This window comes from Narcine bancroftii, chromosome 6, assembly GCF_036971445.1.
Source record: "Narcine bancroftii isolate sNarBan1 chromosome 6, sNarBan1.hap1, whole genome shotgun sequence".
Classification (NCBI taxonomy): Eukaryota; Metazoa; Chordata; class Chondrichthyes; order Torpediniformes; family Narcinidae; genus Narcine; species Narcine bancroftii.
In genome coordinates, this window is record NC_091474.1 from 27,246,933 (window position 1) to 27,268,479 (window position 21,547).

The window sequence follows — 21,547 nt, forward strand, 5'->3', positions numbered from 1 at the left end:
TTTACAATAATGTAGATAGATCTTTTGGTGGTCCCAGAGTAGTTTATCATTAGGGTAGTACGAGGAGGTTCAAGAGACTGATGACTGTTGAAAGAAAATCTGTTTTTATACCTAGAGGTGCTGGACTCTGAAGGCAGCAGTGAGAAGAGGTTGTGTCCTGGATTCACTTACTTGAAAGAAAGCAAAGAATGAGTCTTTCTCACTTTAGCAGGCTGTGACTAGTGAACACTTCAGCCTTGACAAGTGGGGCCCCGAGTTATTTACATCAATGCTGTGGTTGAGGGGAACAGAATCCCTATTTCCAAGTTTGCTAATTCTATAAAAGTAGATGGGACCATGAGTATGGAAATGGATGGAGAGAGGTTTCAATGGGAGATGGACAAGCTGAATGAGAGGCAAGAACATGGCAGATACAATATGTTATAGAAGAAATGTTAAGGTACATTGGACTTTGGTGAGCCTACAGTTAGAGGACTATGTGCAGTGATTAATGCTGGCCTTCTTTAAAAAAGGATGGACCTGCCATTGATGAATGCAATAAAGTATCATTGTGCAGAAGATGGACACAAATTTCTAAGTTCATCTAACATGAAGAAGGATTGTCTCCGATCCCTCTGGTTGATTGCTTTAAATTTAAAATTTATTTACTGTGCAGTAGAAGGTGATTCCAGCCATTTAAACCCATGCTGCCCAATTACAGCCAAATGAACCTACAATCCTGTACTTTTTGGAGGCTGGGAGTAAACTGGAGCATCTGGAGAAAACCCACGCAGCACAGGGAGAATGTACAAACTCCTTATAGACAGCATCAAATTTGAATCCAGGTTGCTGGCGCAGTAATAGCGTCACACTGGCTACTACGCTAACCATACCACCCAAAGGTCCTTTGAGGTCAGAAATAGTTTACGTACAGTGCATTTTAAATAATTTTTAAATAAATTTCAAATCAGTCATTGCATTGAGAATAGCCATTGGGAGATCAAGTTGCAGATGTATAAGACATTGGTGAGGCCTCATTTGGAGGTTTATGTTAAGTTTTGGACACTGTGCTACAGGAAACGTTTTGTCAAGCTGCAAAGAATGCAGATTTACTAGGTTGTTGCTAAGAATCTGGGGATATAGGGAAAATCTGAGCAGGCTATGGGTTTATTCCTTGGAGTGCAGGAGGATGAGGAGTGATCTCATATGAGGTCAAGAGAGGACTAAATCTGATGAGTACAGAGAGACTTTTGCCCAGAGTAGGGGAATCAGTAACCAAAGGACATAGGTTTAAAGTAAGGAGGAGAGAGTTAACAGGCAGTGCTGCAGAGCTACTGTCACTGGTGCAGATCTGGGAGGGTGGGGAGTGGAGACACAGTGCTGCTTGGCTCCGTACAGGCTTTCAACAGATTGTTAGACGAAAGATCTGTGCTCAAGATGGCAGCGTCTCTGAGGGGTTGCAGACTCCAGGGGATCAGCAGACCAGTGCAGGGCACTGGAAATGGGGAGTACACCCCTCTTTTGGGCAGGAGAAGCAGGAGAGATGACCCTACAGGGTGGTGACCACAGCAGAGGACCAGCGAGGGACTCAGCAGCTAAAGGACCAGCACAGGCTGCGGGCAATTGGTGACTTGCAGTTGAAGAACTCATACTAGCTGCGGGCTGCTGGAGACCTGCTCATGAGAACCAGGTACTAGAACCGAAATTCGAGAGGATGCTGAAAACAAGAAAAGCTCCGGAAAGGCTTCAGGCGCTGAAATCTTCCTGATCATATCAAAGGTTTGGATCTGAAACATACGTTGCTGATGGATGGAACAGGAGTCTGAGAGGTTACAGAGGTTGCAGGAATGCTGGAGGCAAATCCAGGGACACTTGGTGTTTCTAAGGGACTCTCTTTTGCTTCTGACATTTTTTAATATATTATTACATAGAACTTTGAACCTTTGGGTGTTATTGTTTATGCACTGAGGGTGGTAGGTATATAAAACAGGCTGCAGGAGGAGGTGGTTGAGCCAGGTACTATTGCAATGTTTAAGAAAAAATTGGTTGGATACACAGAGAGGATGGGTTCAGATGGATATGGACCAAACACAGGCAGGTGGGATGAGAGTGGGCGGGACATTTTGGTCAGCACGAGCTGGTTGGGTCGAAAGCCCTGATTCCACGTGGTAGGACTCTATGAGGATAAAATGAGGGTGAGTAACCAACTTAAGAACCAGCACATACAAGGTGGACCAAATATCCTCCGCCTGAGTGGCACAGGTGGGCCTAATTAACATTAAACTAAACCACCAGTCCAACAGTCTTAATGTTGGTCAAATGGTGCCTGTGTCTTCTCCTTAGGAGGCTGCATGTATGGTGTCTGTTTTCTTTAATACAGCCTTACCAGGCCGCCATTAGAAAATCAGTACAGGCTGGGCTATTAAGTGGATGACAGAAAGCATTAAATCATTGCTCCAGGGCTTGAAATAGAGGCTGGTGGGGTGGGGGGGAGTGTGAGGCAGAATTAAGGTTTTCAAAAAAACAGTCTTTTTCAAAAAGGATCCTAATTCCATTGAAAATAAAGTTTGGTGAACCAGTTTTATTTGGAGGTGATGAGAAAAAGAAATGCAAATGCAAGAAAGAAGCAAATGAGTTGGAAGATGAAAAGTTCACTTTCAGTGTGAACCTACTTGTCAAGGAGAAGGCAAAGAAGCACCTGATTACTCAATACATTTTGTGCACATCCAAATGCTGCTTGACCTGACCTGTAGAACTTACTGCCATTATTTATTTTTACGTCCTCACTGTCTTTTCTCATGTAAAGAACAGCGATGATGTAATTCACAGTAAAATATGTCAGTGCATGGTACACCACAGCAAGCTCTCATCCTTCCCCCACCTCTGGAATGAAATAAACCCTTTCCCAGGCCCTTGTCAAGAAGACAGGGCCCCTTGAAAAGGCAGCGGCATGGAAATCATTACTGGTGCAACTTTAGACAAGAGAAAATGGCTTAATACCACAACATCAGTGGAAAAGCAATTTTGTTTTATCATTTCAATTTAAATTAAAGCCCCGGGTTATTCTGCTTTCTACCAATCATTAAATCAATATAATTTTCTTCAGTTATTCATTCCTGAGTCGGCTCCAGCAAAGTTGGCACATGAAGGAATATCCTAAGGGTTTCCACAGGTATATTAAGAGCAAAAGGTTAGTAAGAGACAAAATTGGTCCCCTTGAAGATCAGAGTGGTTGGCTTTGCATGGAGCCAAAAGAGATGCAGGAGGTCTAAATATTTTTCTTCATCAGTATTCACTCAGGAAAAGGGCACAGAGTTGTGGGAAGTACGGAAAACAAACAGTGAGGCAACGGAACTTGTACCGATTAAAGAGGACAAAGTGCTTGCTGTCTAAAAACAAATAAGGGTGGAAAAATCCCCAGGGTCTGACAAGATATTCCCTCGGATCTTGAAGGAGACCAGTATAGAAATTGCAGGAGCTCTGGCAGAAATATTTAAAATGTCCTTAGGCATGGGTGTGGTGTCAGAGAATTGGAGGGTAGCTCATGTTGTTCCGTTTAAAAAAGGTTCCAAAAGTAACCCTGGAAATTATAGGCAGGTGAGCCTGATGTCAGGAGTAGGTAAATTAATGGAAGGTCTTATAAGAGATTGGATATACAATCACCTGTATTTGGATAGTCATGGACTGATTAGTGATAGTCAACATGGCTTTATGCACAGTAGATCATGTTTAATCAATCTTATAGAGTTTTTTGAGGAAGATATCAGGAAAGTTGACGAAGGCAGGGTGTGGATGTTGTCTACATGGACTTCAGTAAAGCCTTTAACAAGGTCACGCATGGGAGGTTAGTCAGGAAGCTTCAAATGCTAGGTATTCATGGTGAAGTAGTGAAATGGATTCGACAATGGCTGGATGGGGGAAGCCAGAGAATAGTGGTGGGTGATTGCTTCTCAGACTGGAGGCCTGTGACTAGTGGTGTGCCTCAGGGATCAGTGGTGGGACCATTGTTGTTTGTCATAAATATCGATGATCTGAAAGATAATGTGATAAATTGGATCAGCAAGTTTGCAGATGATTGGAGATGTTGTGGAGAGTGAGGAAGGTTTTCAAAGCTGGAAAATGGGCTGAAAATGCCACATAGAATTTAATGCAGACATGACTGAGGTGTTGCATTTTGGAAGGATAAACCAAGAAAGGACATACACAATAAATGGTAGGGCACTGAGGAGAGTGGTTTACAGAGGGAATTGGGCATACAGATATATAATTCCCTGAAAGTAGCGTCACAGTTGGATAGGGTTGTAAAGAGAGCTTTTGGCATAACTGGCCTTCATAAATCAAAGTATTGAGTTCAGGAGCTGGGATGCTATGTTAAAGTTGTATAAGACATTGATGCGACCAAATTTGGAGTATTGTGTGCAGTTTTGGACACCTAACTACAGGAAAGATATCAATATGTTGCCCTGACTTCAGGAACTGAGTTACAGGGAAAGGTTAAACAGGTTAGGATTTTATTCCCTGGAGAATAAGGGGAAATTTGATGGAGGTGTTTAAAATTATGAGGAGGATAGACAGAGTAAATGTAAATAGGCTTTTCCACTGAGGGTAGGTGAAATATAAACCAGAGGACATGAGTTAAGAGCAAAAGGGGAAAAGTTTAGGGGAAACATGAGGGGGAACTTCTTCGCACAGAGAGTGGTGGGAGTGTGGAAAGAGCTGCCAGCTGAAGTGGGGAATGCGGGCAAATTTTAATATTTAAGAAGAATTTGGACAAGTACATGGATGGAGAGGTATGGAGGGCTATGGAGTGGGTTGAGATCACTGGAACTAGGCAAAAAAAATTGTTCAACAAAGACTAGAAGGGGCATAGAGGTCTGTTTCTGTGCTGTAATAGTTCTACTTTTTAAAATGCCTTAATTTTTCAGGCTCTGGGTGATACATCACATTATCCCTTATTGTTGCTGGGAGATATCTCCTTCAAACACAGAATTCCTCCTGTTGAAGGTGTTGCCACAGTACTGCTGGGGGGAAATTCCAGGAACTGAGTTTCTCACAGCAGATTTGGGGAAGTGCTGTCAGAGTAGCGCAGGCAAGTAACAGCATTATAGTTCCTAGATGCTATTGTGCATCAGTGGTAGAGGGGACAAATTTTTGACAGTCTGGCTGTCAAGTTCTGCCCTTGTTGAGGCCAGCAGAGAGGATTCCTTCACAACACCTGGTTTGTACATTGCAGATGGTGGAAAGGGGAGAAGTGAAGTGAGTTGTAGATAAGAGATCAGAATCAGAATCCAGTTTATTGTCATGAACATTTGTCACAAAACTTGTTTTGCAGCAGTAATATTGTGAATTACAGGTGCAAAAATTGTGATATATTACATTTCCATAAATACACTATTTAAAAACAGAAATAAATAAATAAATATGTTTGCATTTATTCAGTCTATACCCATCATAATTTTGTATACCTCTATCAAAACTCCCCTCATTCAACTACACTCTAGGGAATAATCTCCTCAGTGCCCTATCTTTCATTATGTAATTCTCTCAGTTCCTCCTGACAGCTGATGACCTGGGCCGCAGTCACCCACCTGAGTGGTCCCAGCCCTGCTCTGTGACCCCACTGCCCACTGCTGCAGAGGTTTTCCAGCTCCCTCCAGTCCCTGCTGATGACCTCACCACAGCTGTCCTTTCTGTGCCGCCCCCCCCCTCAATTGTGATTGGTTAATTTTTAGCTGCCACTGACTGGATATTATCTGGCCCCATTGCCTTTGAGCTCTCCTGGATTCACCTGAATTGGTTCTAGACTCAAGATTATTTTATTGACATGCAATAAAACAGAACGTGTGAAATTTACTTTAGTCTACCGTAAGTTAGACAAAGATTCGCCATCAGTAGAAATTGCCCAGCACCCCTTACAGTCAGAGAGAGATAAGCAAAAGAGAGTGGTTAGCGTAGCAGTTAGCGCAACACCTTTACAGCGCCAGCGGTCATGATTTGGGTTTGAATCTCACACTGTCTGTAAGGATTTTATACGTTCTCTCCGTCTCTGTGTGGGTTTTCCCCAGGGGCTCTGGTTTCCTCCCACCATTCAAAATGTACCAGGGGTGTAGGTTAATTGCGTGTAAATTGGGTGGCAAAGGCTCATGGGTTGAAATGGCCTGTTACCATGCTGTATGTCTAAATCTTTAAAAAAGAATCCTCCCAGGGTCACTGAATGTCCATGTCTTCACCTCCAGTGCTCCTGCAGCGTCTGCAGCCACACAGTCTTCAGTCCAAACCATCGGCAACCCAAGCTCTAGATGCTCACCTCTGACACAATTAAGAAGCATCCAGCACCCTCTCGCATCCTGGTTTCAATACCTGGTACCCCTTCAACCATTCTTGAGGCAGTCTCCAGCAGTCCACAACCCAGTGTGAGTTCTTTGACTTCAGTTGCCAGCAGCCCACAGCCTACTTGGGTAGCACGCCTCAGGTCACCAACAGCTTGCTGCCTGTGTGTTCTCCAGCCTCAGAGCACCTCACTGGTCTGCCGCCATAGTCATTGTCCCATGGGTCATTTCTTCTGCTTCTCCTTCCCTAGTACAGGTGGTCTCCCTGTTTTCTGGTGCACCATGCCAGACCTCTGCTTCCCTGTTTAAATACAGAGCTGGTGGCAGTCGAACTAGGTGATTGTACCTCATGGAGGAGTGCTGAGAATTCACTCCCTGCTCTCTGTGGGTCCGCACGAGCTCTACTCTGCCATTTCCTCAGCTTTGGCAGCACCACCATATTTTTTTCTTAAACAAGATGCATTGTTTGAGTTATTATTATCAGTGTTTCACATGCTGAGCTTGCTGTTCTCTGTGATCAGTGCTGGGCCCGCAACTATTTACAATATACAGTTAGGAGACCAAGTGCAGGATAATTAGCTTAATTTGCAGCAGCCCATGAACCACTTAAGGGCCTTTCAGACATGAATCTGCTCACCACCACTTGAATTCCAGAGGTAAAGTATCATCTGTGCACAGAAAGCCATAAGTACCTCCAGATTCATTATTTGGAGATTCTAAAATACAATTTTGCACATGTTAAACCAAAGAGAAGAAACTACAGATGTGACCCTGAAATAAAATGGAATATGCTCTGTACAGTTTAATTGTGATCTAAATCTGGCACCTACTTTAAGTTCCTTAGGCTTAATTAAAAGTACCTGGAAAAACAGGAAGAGATAAGATTGTGTAATGCCTTTTCCCAGCTGCCTGCAGCTGGGATATTGCAGTCTTCTGGATCAGGCAGGTTCATCCAGAGATTATATCAATTCCTGACTGTGTATGTGTACTGTAAGAGTAAAGAATGCTGGTGGACACAGGGCATTCACTTTTAAGAATTGAACAGGTGAACAGGATTGGTGTGATGGAGTGAAACACAGAAATCTGAAGACACTGTGATTGTAGTTCAAAATGTAAAGAAATGCTGGAGGAACTCAGCCGGTCTCGCAGCATCCATAGGAGGTAAAGATATATTACTGACGTTTCAGGCCTCAGCCTTTCTTCAAGGTATAAAGAAAAAGCAGGCAGCCGTCTGAATAAAGACTGGGGAGAGAAGGGGAAAAATGGGAGGGGGAGGAGTCCAAATTAACAAACAAAAGATGTTCATTAGATATGATAAGTGGAAAGGTGAGAACTGATTTTGGCTCTGTGAAAGAAGACAGAGAGACAGAGAGAGAGAGAGAGACAGAGAGAACTAGTGGTAAGGGGATGAAAATGGTGGCGGGGGATGTTTAACAGAAAGCAGAGAAGATGATTTTAATACCATCTGGTTAGAGGGTGCCTTACAGAAGCTGAGGTACCGGGGGTGTATGTTAATTAGGTGTAAATTGCGCAGCATGGACTCGAGGGCCAAAATGGCCTGTTACTGTGCTGTATGTCTAAATTATAAAATATTAATTAAAAAAATTAAAGACCGAGCACCCTTCTGAATGTGCCCAGTATCTCAGACGTGACAGGTACGTTTGCAAAGCCTGTACAATTAATCACAGATACAAGGGCTAACTGAGAGCAAAACTGTTTAAATTACAATTAAATTTTATAAACATCTGTCTAATAGCTTAAAAAAGTTCCTCAAAGTGGAGAGGTATTGTATCACTTGTGACATTTATTGGAAACCCTTTGTGCACAACTTCCTTTAGGACCAGGTCACTGACACTTTCGAGGTAGCTAATGTAACCGGTGAATGAGGCCCAAGCATCTCCTCCACAAACTTCATCAGTACCAAAGGACCACAGAGCTGCATTCTTAGCCTCTTGCTTTACTCACCTTACACCTACGACTGCGTGGTTTTGTACGACAACAAAACCATCTCCAAATTTGCTGACGAAACCACAGTGGTGGGCTGTATAAAGAAAGGTGATGAGTCAGCATACAGAATGGAGACTGAAAACTTGCCTGAATGGTGCACCAACAAGCAACCTTGCATTCAATGTCACCAAAGCTAAGGAGCTGATTGTTGATTTCAGGAAGGGAAAGCCAATGGTGTACAATCCAGTGATCACTGGGTTGTGGAGAGGGCGAGCAAATGTAAGTTCCTGGGAGGTTCTTTCCTGGACCCATCATGAAGAAAGCACGTTAGTGCCTCTACTTCCTCAGGATTTTGCGGAGGTTTGGTATGACACCAGAAACCCTGGCAAATTTCTACAGATGTGTGGTGGAAAGTGTGCTGACCGGCTGCATTACAGTCTGGTTTAGGGACACCAATACCCCTCAACATAAAGGTAGTGGACACAGCCCAGTACATCACAGGCAAAATTCTCCCCACCATTGAGAACATCTACAGGGAACGCTGCCATTGGAGAGCAGCAGCAGTCATCAAGGATCCACACCACCCAGCACATGCTCTGTTCTTGCTGCTGCCATCAGGAGAGAGGTATTGGTGCCACAAGACTCACACCACCAGGTTCAGGAACAGCTGCTACTCCTCCACCATCAGACTCGTCAACAAGAAACTCAATTAAGGGACTCATTTAAGGACTCTTACTTATGCACTTTATTAATTTTTAAAATGTTCTCAGTATTGCACAGTCAGTTTGTTTACATTCATTATCTGTTTACAGCTCTTTATTTGTTTACATCTATATGCTGGGTACAGTTTTTTGCACTACCAATAAGTGGTCATTCTGCCTCACCCGCAGAAAAAGAATCTCAGGGTTGTATGTGATATCATGTATGTACTCTGATACTAAATCTGAAATCTGAATCTGAAATTCTGTGTTGGCACCATGATGCCCTTCCTGGATATTACTAAACATCAAAGGATGTGGCACTTCAAAGTCCGGCATGTATGGCGATGGAAGACTTGAAATGATTCTCATAAAGAGTATGACAGAAATATTTATAGTTATATAGCAACGTTCACCACCATAAAAATCTTTTCATGATTAATGAACCACTTTTGGACGTGTAGTCACCCGTAAAATAAAGAGGGGCTTTGATGTAATAGGCAAGAAGAAATAGAACTTCCACAGGCGGGTGGCTGAGAGGTCCAGATTTACCATAATTGGCATTAAATCAAAGAGGACATGAGGAAAGTTCCAGATGTTGCCATCTGGAATGCAATGTTTAAAAGGGCTATGGATGCAGATGCAAGAATAACTTTAGATAGGTAATTGGATAAGTGCGAGGGGAGGAAGCTGATGCAGAGCTCGAGGCCAGGAGGAGTCCAATGAACCTGTATGCATTTCCTGAGAACTGACAGAGTAGATCAGGCTGAATCGAGAAGCAGAAGTCCACAGATGATGAAAATCTGAAATATAAACAGTAAGTGCTGCAAATATTCAGCATGTCAGGTAACATATATGAAGAGAGAGGCAGTATTGACTTTTCAGGTCAATCTGCTTATTATTTAAACAGGCTTGCAGGTCTTCTGTGCAGTAATAGTATGTGAGATATTTTAAGGCCCAACTTGGATACATGCACTTCTGAGCTTATTGAAAGAAAATGTGAAAATGCACACCAATATAGTTATCAAACCTTCATGCTAAAATTGGGGATTCACTAATTGGATTTTATGCCATAGGTGTGATGTGCTGTTAGACAGAATCAGACACACACAAGGTAAAAACTGAACAACAGGCTTTAATCCACAAAAACCTCCACAGAGTCAGGCTGGCTGTGGCTGCAGCAACTCAGTGTGAGGCCTCGGGAGGCCTGCGCAGGCTTATATCCCGGAGGGTGATTGACACCCGACCGGGTGGGGCTTGATCCATTTATGCCAACCGTAGTGCGCATTGAAAGAACCAAAGACTTGTTGATCCAATCCAAGGCTTTTATTAACTAAAAGACTGGAGCATATCACAAGTAGGTCAACCAGTCCAGAATGACCTGGTCTGGCTAGGAGCAATCCTTTAACTCCGGCCAGTAGGTGTGGCTACACTCTCAGCCAATCACAGTCATCCTTCACTACAATCTGTACATATGTACATATCCACATTGGTGATAGAATCTGTACTATCACACCGACTGATTGGCAGCCGGCCAGGTGTGGTCCTGTCCCCTTACTCTCCTGCAGGTACAGAGGTTGCCCCCTGCAGTAGGCCAGTGGTGTACCACCACATTAGGTTAGTGGTTCTCAACCTTTTTCTTCCCACTCACATACCATTTTAAATAATCCCTATGCCATTGGTGCTCTGTGATTAGTAAGGGATTGCTTAAGGTGGTATGCAAGTGGGAAGAGAAGAGAAGGGAAGAGAAGGTTGAGAATCACTGCTCAAGACCCAATTGTTACTGAAATATTTTGCTTGAGAAAAATTATCATTGGTCCATTTCCTTTGGAGTTATGAAACCATGCACATAATGAGTCAATTAAGTATGATTAAAACAGTGGTTTTCAAACTTTTTTTTTCCACTCATATTCCACGATACTAATCACAGAGCACCAATGGCATAAGGAATACTTAAAGTGGTATGTGAGGGGAAAGAAAAGGTTGACAACCACTGTTCTAGCCCTTGGTTCATTGCCCTGAAATAGTCTTCCAAGTATTCCCTGAATGATCTGTCAACATTTTGGGTCTGATCAAGGGTCCTTACCTGAATCATTGACATTATTATGACATCACAATCTGACGCTGTCTGTAAGGAGTTTGTACATTCTCTCTGTGTCTGAATGGATTTCCTTCTGGTGTTACAGCTTCCTCCCACCCTTCAAAACTTAAGAGGGTTGTTGGTCATTTGAGAGACAGGCTCGTGGGCCAGAAGTAAAATGAGAAAGTCTGCAGACCTGTGATTGAAGTAAAAACACAATGCTCGAGAAACTCAACAGGTCAAACACTGAACTTTATGTAGCAAAGATAAAGATACAGAACCAATGTTTCAAGCATGAGCCCTTCATCAAGGCATGAGAAATATGTCAGGAGGCACATAAACAAAACCCCGAATGTCTTTGGAATGTGGGAGGAAACTGGAGCATCTGTGAGGAAACACACAGACACAGGAAAAATGCACTAACTCCTTGCAAACAGCACGGATTCAAACCTGGGTTGCTGGCACTATAATACTGTTGTGCTAACATATATGCTCACCGTGCTAGTAATGACATCCAGTACTTGGCTGAAGGTAAATCAAAAATAATAATTGAAAATGGTCACCAATTTCATCACAAGGAAATCAGCAACACTTTTATCAGCCTAATTATTCAATTGAAATGTTTCCTGCTCCATTAATACTTGCTCCCAGCAAGATTTGGAGCACAGATGGGTCTTGTTATCATTGTGTATGACTGCTGCTGAGGGATAAGGGGGTTAATTTTATTTTAGTTATTCTTGTAGTTCAAGCTCTGCTGCTGTTAATAATCCTGGTAAGGTACCCTTCCAAGGACGATCGGGTTATTTAGCGATTATATTGCATTAATTAAGAATTATAGTTGGAACAGAGCAATTGAAAACTTGTTCTGCAGACATGGTTCATAACAGAGCTTCAATAAGTATACAGTAAAACCCCTGGTATCTGGCACATTGGGGATTGGTAGATGCCGGATAAGAGAATTTTCTGGTTGCTTGAGATTGCATATTGGGTGATTTGCGAACTAACGATGAGGTGTGCCAATTTGAAACTTCCATATTTTTTACAGCTTTAAATTTTCATTTTTTTTACTGGTTGATTGAGGTTGCTGGTTGCTTGAATTCCAGATTACAGGGGTTTTACTGTATTTCACTTTATTGGAGGACTTACTTAAAATATCAAGTTGTCACAACAAAAAGAGATGAATTATTTTAAAATCTGTTGATAAAGTAAAAGGAAAACTTGAAGCTTAAAACTGACGCAGTTTAGAGGTCATCAGAAAGAACAGGAATTTACTGCTGGTGGAAAAATTATTAGCTCTGTCCTTGCAAGGTAAACATGTGCAAAAAAACCCCCCACAACATAATTATGGGCTGCCTTTCTCAAGTTTAGCCTGTAAAAAAATCATTGTTTCTTCAATTCTTCTGTCACTAGGCATTTTCACACCACCGAAGCTGTATGACCCTCCTAGGACCTGGGTGAAGTTCCTGGGAAGACTGTACCTCATGGGGCCTTTCACACCACAACCTTCCCTGCAAAATCACCTACCAGGTATTTTAGTGGGTGGGGGGGGGGTGAGTCTTGCCCTCCCCTCCAGAGTTACGCACTCACAGGAAGTCCCACAGGAAATCCCCTCACTACTCCAAGTCCGCAGTCCTGTCACCTTATGAGATCTGTCGTTAGGTTTCTTATCCCAAAGAAGAAATGTAAGTGCTGCAAAGGGCAGGTGTTCTCATCAGTACACTGCAGAATTCTTGTTGTTAACAGTGATATCTCGGCTTAGCATGTGCATACTGCCCCTGAGCAGGTAGGCATACCCGGACCCGACCATCCGTCACCTCCCCCCATCTAACTCCCAACGCAGCAGCAGGAGTGCAGTGCTGCCGGAGATCACCAAAGTGCTGCCTCGGCAGCTCACGGTGACTGATGGAGGGGAAGGCAATGGATGGATGGGGGGATAACGGATGGCTGGAGGTGGGTGGGGGGAGTGATGGACAGATGGCTGGAGAGGCAGGGCGATGGATGGCCAGGAGCGGGGCACAACTGACAGCCAGGGGTGGTCAAAATAATTGTTTTTCATTTTGGCGACACACGCACACAATTGCTGACATCACAAAGCTAACCCAGGTAAGCCATTTGACTCTTCAAATTGCCAGAGAGGATCAGCAGGTGAACTCAGCCGGGCTCCGAGACTACCACTGACCTGGGTCTCGTAGCCTAGTCAATTATGATCAGCCTTGCCCAGTCTGACCATTTCACACCACCTGATCCCCAGGCCTGCTGATTGCACTGAGATAGTACCTTCATCAGAAAGATGACTTAATTTAAAGAGGTAATAGAGGATTTAATGCAACAAATGGGCCAATTGGAAGTTGACTTGTTTAAAAAGCAAGAAAAGCTGAAAGTTTTTGAAGAGGATGCAAAAAAGTAGGACTTAAATTAACAAGCTATGCTGGATAAGATCAACCACAAGGAAGGGACTGAAGGGAGAGACCTGGTGAGCTTCTTTGAAACTTAGATCCCATGAGTGTTGGGAGAAAACAAATTCATTGGAAAGGACTCATTGGACCCTTGGACCCAGAAGATCTGACGAGCAGCCACCGCAGCCAGTTCTGGTAAAACTTTTGAGTTACCGGGAACAGAAAGCGGATTTGGGAGCAGCGTTTAATTACTCCAAGCAACACAATGGCCCACTTGAGATTGATGGTGGAGAGGAGTTATTCTTTCAAGACTTTAGCTCAACTTTGATTAAACAAAGGAAGGAGTTTGATGATGTAAAAGGCAACTGCAGTCATAGAACATAAAATACTCAATGATATATCCTGCAACTCTGAGGGTCGAAGTAACAAATGGCAATTGACTTTTTATCAAGACTAAGGAAGAAGTGGAAGAATTTTTAGAAGATTATGAAAAGATTAAAGATATGAAACAAGAAGATTAAGAAGAATGTTTACAATGAAACCAAGTAAAAAGTGTATTTTTGAACCGTCTTGTATTTCTTGTTAAATGTTATGGAAATTTGCACAGAAAGCTCAAGAAAGGGTTATTAAACTTGTTAAAAAAAAGTAGCAGGGTGGAGACGCCAGTCGAAGGGGATTAATGGCTCTGGGGGAGGAGCAGTTTTGCAAGATGGTGCTAAAGGCAGGGGTTCTTCTTTCTCAGATTACGCGGGCTTTATTCGCGGGCTTCCAGGATATCTTGTTTATGTCACCGTCTGAGCAAGGGGCACTATATATGTTTTTTTAAAGAGGACAGATCCATATTATTTGAATAATCGAAAATGTTTTATTGCTGAACAATATTTGTTTAAGAACTGGAATGGATAAAACGTTAAAGTTTATTAGTCTGAATTAATGGGCTAAACCGGCCATGATAAAGAAAAAGGTCTTGGGACACTTAGAAAAACTAAAGGCGGATGTAGTTTTCCTGCAGGAAACACACTGCACTAAATTGGAACATGCTAAATTAAAAAGATTATGGGTGGGGCAAGTAATATCATCTTCTTTCGGTTCAAAGGTGAGAGGAGCAGCCATTTTAATTCATAAAAATGCACCTGTAATAGTAGAAGATATATCGATTGACCAAGTCAAAAGGTTTGTAATGGCACATTATAAAATTTAAGCATAATCCTGGACATTTATGGATATTTACTCTCCAAATTATGACGAGGAAGCCTTTATAAAGGATATCTTTTTAAAAGCAGCAGAGGAGAGATAAAATATATTAGTCAGGGGATTTTAATTTCTATTTGGATCCGATATTGGATAAATCAATGAGATCGGTAACAATGGTGAAAGCCGCAATAGCGACGCTATCATTTATGAAAGATTTAAATCTGATTGATATCTGGAGGCAGCTCAGTCCAAGAGAGAGAGAGACTACTTATTGAATTCAAGGGTCCATGACTCACATACAAGGATTGATTTATTTTTAATGTCTGGACAGTTAAAAAACAGAGCGGTACAAATGGAATTCTTGGCGAGGCTACTGTCAGACCACTCACCATTAGCTTCAACTATTGCGATAGTGGAAAAACAAAAAAATCTGTACAGATGGTGTCTTAATGCCACGTTGTTGAAAAGGGCAGACTTCTGCGAGTTTATTAGGAGACAGATAGAACTATTTTGTGAGACAAATTTCCCTTCAACCAATAACAGCTTTTTGATAAAGGATACGCTTAAAGCTTATCTGAGAGGGCAAATTATTTCTTATACAAAAAATCTTACAAGAGAATATAATGCAGAATTGGATGGTTTGGAATAGAGATAACAGAACTGGAGAAAGAATATCAGAAGATGAGTTTACAAGAAAAATATAAACTCTTAGAGATTAAAAAAATTGAGATATAACACATTACAACCATATAAAATAGAAAAAAATATTTTAAAAATTAAGCAAAAATATTATGAATTAGGAAGACAAGCACATAAGGTTTTGTCTTGGCAAGTGAAGTCAGAGGAGTCATCAAGGATGATAAATGCAATTAAAACAGAAGCCGACATCTTAATGTATAAAAAAGATAAATTATATTTTTAGACAATATTGCACAAAGCTATATGAATCAGAATTATTAGGAGATGATAATGAGATGGACGTTTCTAGCAAATGTTGAGCTTCCAGGCCTGTGTCCGCTCCGTAAATGGTTATATGGTTATCTGGTTATGGTGAGAGAACAGACGGAGTTAGAATCCCCTTTCACAAGAGAAGAAATTGAGAAGGGTCTAAACACTCTCCAGGCTAATAAGTCTCCAAGGGAGGATGGGTTCCCACCCAAGTTATACAGACAATTTAAGGATTTATTGCTTCCTCTTGTAATGGAAGTGCTAGACTGGGCAGTGGAGACTCAGACTCTCCCACTCTTTTTCAATAGGTATTATTACAATGCTGCCAAAAAAAACAAGGACCCATTAAAAACATCATCATAAAGACCTATCTCGCTTTTGAATATTTTATTTATCAGTTTTCAAACTCAAATTCAAACAGTGATCAACATTCATCAAAACTTACAGTCACCATTTCTGTACAAAGCTCACCATTGAGTCCGAGCCCTTTTTTACACCTTCCTCAGCCCCTTATCACACACAACAGACCACATAACATACGTCATTCATGACGCTCACCACAAAGGTTATAAACATAAATCAGGGATATGTGGATTTTTTTTTACACCCCGGCAGCCTGTGCTATGGCTTTATTTTTTAGATTGGGATTGGATTCAGCTAGGCTTTGAGGCATGATGGCCCACCCTATAGCTATGCACCTATGAAATTTAGATACAGTTTCCAAATTTTAAGGAAGGTACTGTGCTTTTTCCTCAAATTGTAGGTAATCTTCAAACAGCTCTGCATTTCTGCATTACTGTGCTCAATGCTCAAGCTGGAGTCAGACTTCCAGGTACATTTCCTGGCCACTGTCAATGCAACCATTACCAATTGGATTTGAAATTTGGACAGTTTCATTGTAAATCTTATGCCCATCAAAGTTTTCAGCAGGAATAAGTCTGGATCCTGAGAGAATTCTTTGCCTATGATTTTCCCCAGGGCTTCACTCAGCTCCACCCAAAAGGGCCTCACCTTGGTACATGTCCAGGTTGCATGCACAGAAGTTCCTGTTGCAATGCCAGATCTGAAGCATTTGTCTGAGATTTCTGATTTTGATCTGTTCAATTTTTGCTGTGCCAGATATAGCTGGTTATACTACACCAGCCTGTACTGTGCGTTAATATTGCCATCATGCTTCTCCGATACAGGTCCGACCAACATCTCTCGTCAATTGTTATTCTTAAGTCCGAATCCCACCTCTGCCTTGACTTGTAAAAGCCTGGTTTAGTCCCCCCCACCAAACACCTAAAGTAAGAAATATATTGCCGAAATATTTCTCTACACACTGGTAGGGTCCTAATTCATCCCTTAGAAAAAGATCTTATTCAATAGCAGTGAAACATCCTATTTGATAAACCATATTTATTTCTGAGCTGTTTAAAGGACATTAGCTTCCCCTGCTCATAATAGTCCTCTATGCACTGGATGCCATTACGATGCCAGTTGTCTAGTATCTTGTTACCCACAGTCCATGAGAGCAGTTTATTCGGAACCAGGGGTGTTTTTGGAGACGCACCCAGTTTGAGCCCTATATGTTGATTAATTTTCTTCCAAATTAGAATTGCTTGTTTTATTATGGGGTTGCCTTGCTTTCCGGATAGCAATTTAGTATTCCACTTGTAAATAAAGTCCTCTGTGACCTTCTCTCCCACTATGTCCAGATCATTTTGTGCCCAGGGTGGTGCACCTCCCCCTCAAAGAATGAGGTGAAGTCTGGCAATTGGAATCTGCCAAGACTAAAGTCCCAAGTTAATTTATTCATAGAGACCTTGGCTATCTTACCATTCCATAAAAAGCTTTGCACGTGAGAAAGCAATTTCTGAAAGAATGCCTGGGGCATCGCCATGGGCAATGTCTGGAAGAGGTATCAGTACTGGAACCTCAGCAACACATTTATTTTAACACAGTTAACCCTGCCTAAGGTTATGGGCAGGGTCATCCACCTATTCAAGTCCTCCTCAATCTTCCTGAGCAAGTGGGTATAATTTAGTTTGTATAAAGTATTCAAGTTATTATCCACCCTCACTCCTAGGTATTTAATCCAATTTTGTGGCCACTTCAATCAAGTGTAATCTCCTTTCTATAGTGGCACATTTCATTCTTCTCCCAATTAATCTTATACCCGGAGATCTCCCCATAGTTCTCCAGAGTAGAGTGCAACTTGTCCAGCGAGTTCACTGTGTCTGTCAGGTATTCTGTCACATCATTCACAAGCAAGTTGATTTTATGTTCCTCTTGGCCTGCTCTAAATCCCTTAATGCCTGGATCCTGGTATCTGGCCTTGGCCAGGGGCTCCATGGCTAGTACGAATAGAGCTGGAGATATTAGGCACCCTTGTCTACTGGATCTTGACAGTGGGAAAGCTGGTGAAATTGTCCATTGGTCACAATTTTACCCTTGGGCATATGATACAGTGCCCTTATCCAATTTTAAAAAGTTGGCCCGAGCCCCAATTTTTCCAGCACTTTAAATAAAAAGTCCCACTCTAATCTATCAAATGCCTTTTCTTCATTCAAGGCTACAGTTACACATCTTTCTTCTCTTGACTGTGCCAGATGTATTATACTCAACAGCCATCCAATGTTATTCACCACCTGTCTTTTTTGCACAAAGCTTGCTTGATCTTTGTTTATTTGGTAGATACTTTGCCAATCTATTTGCCAAAGTTTTGGGCAGTATTTTGCAGTTAGTGTTTAACAACGAGATCAGCCTAAAGGAGGAAGGTACCAGTGGATCTTTGCCCTTTTTAGAATAATTTTAACAATTGCTGTCAAAAACAAATCTGGGAGCTTTTGGGTCTCCACTGCCTGGTCTACCACTTCCATAAAAATAACTCAGGTGGGAACCCATCCTCCCCTATTGACTTGTTAGTTTGTAGTGAACTTAGTGCTTTCCCTATCTCTTCCTCTGTAAGGGAGGGATCTAACCCCTCCCATTTGTCAGCACGAGCCATATTTCTTGCTTCTTTCTTTGAGGAAGGCAGCCCGCTGTCTTGGATTCGAATGAGATTATACTCACTGAAAGAGGGGGCAGTGAAGGATTTTATTTATGTGGAGTGCTAAGTCAATAACAAAAAAGATGGATAATCCTATATTAATCCATGTGATTAGAGTATTGCAATAAATCAATGAGTGTATTGAGAAAAAAGCAGGGCTATCTTTAAGAACACCATTATGTAAAAATGTGTTGTTGCCTATGAATATAGTTAACAGAATATTAAATTCCTAGTATGACAAAGGAATGAGATACATTGAAGGCTACTATGCAGAGGATATCAATTAAAACAGAAATATGGAGTAGCTAATTAACTTTCTTCTGTTTTCTCCAGCTAACATCAGGCCAATGTTGGTCCTACCTGAAATTAGTGAAATGGAATGAATAATCTGGCTGGGGAATACACATAATTTCATAACAAAAATGTATTATGTTCTCCAGAGTGAAAGTGCAAAACCAGGTCCACAGAGGATGAGGGAGAGATGGAAGTCAGAATTAGGTGTTATCATCTCAAAAAGATGTTGGTCTGATTTGTGGTTGGATAGTATGACATCAATTATAAATGCAAGGTGTGGACGATTCAGTATAACTTCCTACATCAATTATATCTTATGCCACAGAAGCTACATAGATCAAAATATGAAATATCAGAGATGTGTTTTAGAGGTGGGATTGAAACAGGAATGTTTTTACTTGCTCAGTGGTCATGTGTGAAGGTGAAAACTTTTTGGCTGAATATTGCAGAAATATTAAAAAAGATAATAGGGGAGGCCTTTTGGGTAATTTTATAATTAATAAATTAACTAAATTTCAAACGTCTTTTGTCAAAGTAGCTTTAGCAGTGGCTAAGAAGTGTATTGCAATTACTTGGAAGTCCAACTCTCCATTACTCATAGTACAAGGGACTGCAGAGATGAATAGTTATATTTTTTCTTCTTTGGCTTGGCTTCGCGGACGAAGATTTATGGAGGGGTAAATGTCCACGTCAGCTGCAGGCTCGTTTGTGGCTGACAAGTCCAATGCGGGACAGGCAGACACGGTTGCAGCGGTTGCGGGGGAAAATTGGTTGGTTGGGGTTTGTTGGAATCTAGGGGTTAAAACAGTATGAAATAAATGATTAATTAATAAGTGTATATTTACTGCATGGTTCAGGGAAAAAGGAATGTGATTAAGTGGCAATCACAGCATGGAGCAAAGCTGGCTGAGCAAAATTGTCTGCTCCAAAATACAGGGAGAGGAAATGCATAAAACGATTTAGGAGGAATGCTCAAACTAAAGGAGGTGGTGAATAGCACAGGAGACACAGGCCAGATCAGAACAAAGAATGGCCTGCAAGAAACAAAGGGAATGGAAAACCAGTCTAGGAGGAAGATTAAGGCAGGAGGATGTGTTAAAGAGAACAGCAGAAATTGGCCGGACAAGAACAGAATGGTGATTAGAAATATCTGGGGATGAATTAATTTCTGATCAACACAACAGGATAGTCTGGCCTGGAGGATTAAGATGGGAGTGCTACACCCCAGATATCTGCAAAACAGGAGATGACTTGTGATAACCCTTATGCAAAAAGATCTAGCAAAGGAAGACAACTTTTGTTCTGTATGATAATGAAATCTAGCAAAGGAAGCCAACTTTTGTTCTGTATGATAAGGTTGACCTATATAAACTGAACCAACTGGACAATAGGGGTCAGTCTTGGGGAGTAGCTCACTGTGCAGGTGACCTATGAACTAATGAGTGACCCAGAGCTCTGTTAAGTTTTATTCTTGTGCTGTGTAATAAATTGACTGTTGAACCGAATACCTTCTCCTATCACTTCATTCAAAGAACACGCTGGACTCAGACTACACATAGACTAAATTAAGAGTAAGGTAAAGCCAGAGTCCGACAGGTTGGGTGTTGGGTTTTTCCTCCTTTGTCTTTTGTCAGTGAGGTGGACTCTGCGGTCTTCTTCAAAGGAGGTTGCTGCCCACCGAACTGTGAGGTGCCAAGATGCACAGTTTGAGGCGATATCAGCCCACTGGCGGTGGTCAATGTGGCAGGCACCAAGAGATTTCTTTAGGCAGTCCTTGTACCTCTTCTTTGATGCACCTCTGACATGATGGCCAGTGGAGAGCTCACCATATAACATGATCTTGGGAAGGTGATGGTCCTCCATTCTGGAGACGTGACCTACCCATATACTTATTGAGAAAAAGACATACAATCTAAAAAATAAGTACGACTTATTTGTCATGATACGGCAGTCATATTTGGACCCAATAATAATAATAATTAATATAAGCAGATGTGATTTCTCCACATAGATTTTGTTATAGATTTTTTATGGATAGTATAAGTGTGAACTCTGACGGTGTGTGGTTTTATATATTGTAGTGGGGGTGGGGGAGGGCTTTTTCTTTGTTTGTTTGTATGAAAAAGTTTAATATATTGGATTCTGGTCAATTGAAAGGGATCATGGGAAATCAGATGTCAAACTACTGGGACTTCTGAGAAATCAGGAGGCAGATTATTCGGCTTTACTGTCATTGTTCTTTGGGCGACAGCTATAATCAATGGACTGCAGGAAGGGTAGGTGGTTGATAGAACATAGAACATTACAGCATAGTACAAGCTCTTCAGCCCATAATGTTGTACCAACCTAGAAAGACCTACGCAACCTACCTCACTCCCATAACCCTTCTATTTTTTTTGCATCCATGTGTCTGTCCAAGAGGCTATTAAATGTCCCAATTTTACCAGCCTCCACCACCACTCTGGCAATGCATTCCAAGCACCCATTGTTCTCTGTGTAAAAAAAACTTACCCCGACATCTCCCCTAAATGTCCCTCACCTCACCTTAAACAGATGTCCTCTGATACTTGCTACTCTAGCCCAGGATAAAGGTTCTGGCTGTCCACCCTATCTATGCCTCTAAGAATCGTATGGACCTCTATTAAGTT

General features: G+C 41.8%; 1 protein-coding gene across 3 annotated transcripts in view; it reads left to right on the plus strand.

The window, feature by feature from the left end:
• The first annotated feature begins 352 nt into the window (after positions 1 to 352).
• The window catches only part of asip1 (agouti signaling protein 1), a 70,350-nt gene continuing 49,155 nt past the window's right edge, over positions 353 to 21,547 (plus strand). For 2 of the 3 annotated variants that reach the window (XM_069888178.1, XM_069888180.1), the window contains exon 1: positions 353 to 439. The gene's annotated coding sequence lies outside the window, so the exon portion shown is untranslated. Of the gene's footprint in view, positions 440 to 12,346; positions 12,561 to 21,547 lie in introns of those variants that run through there. The other variant, XM_069888179.1, reaches the window with a different exon arrangement.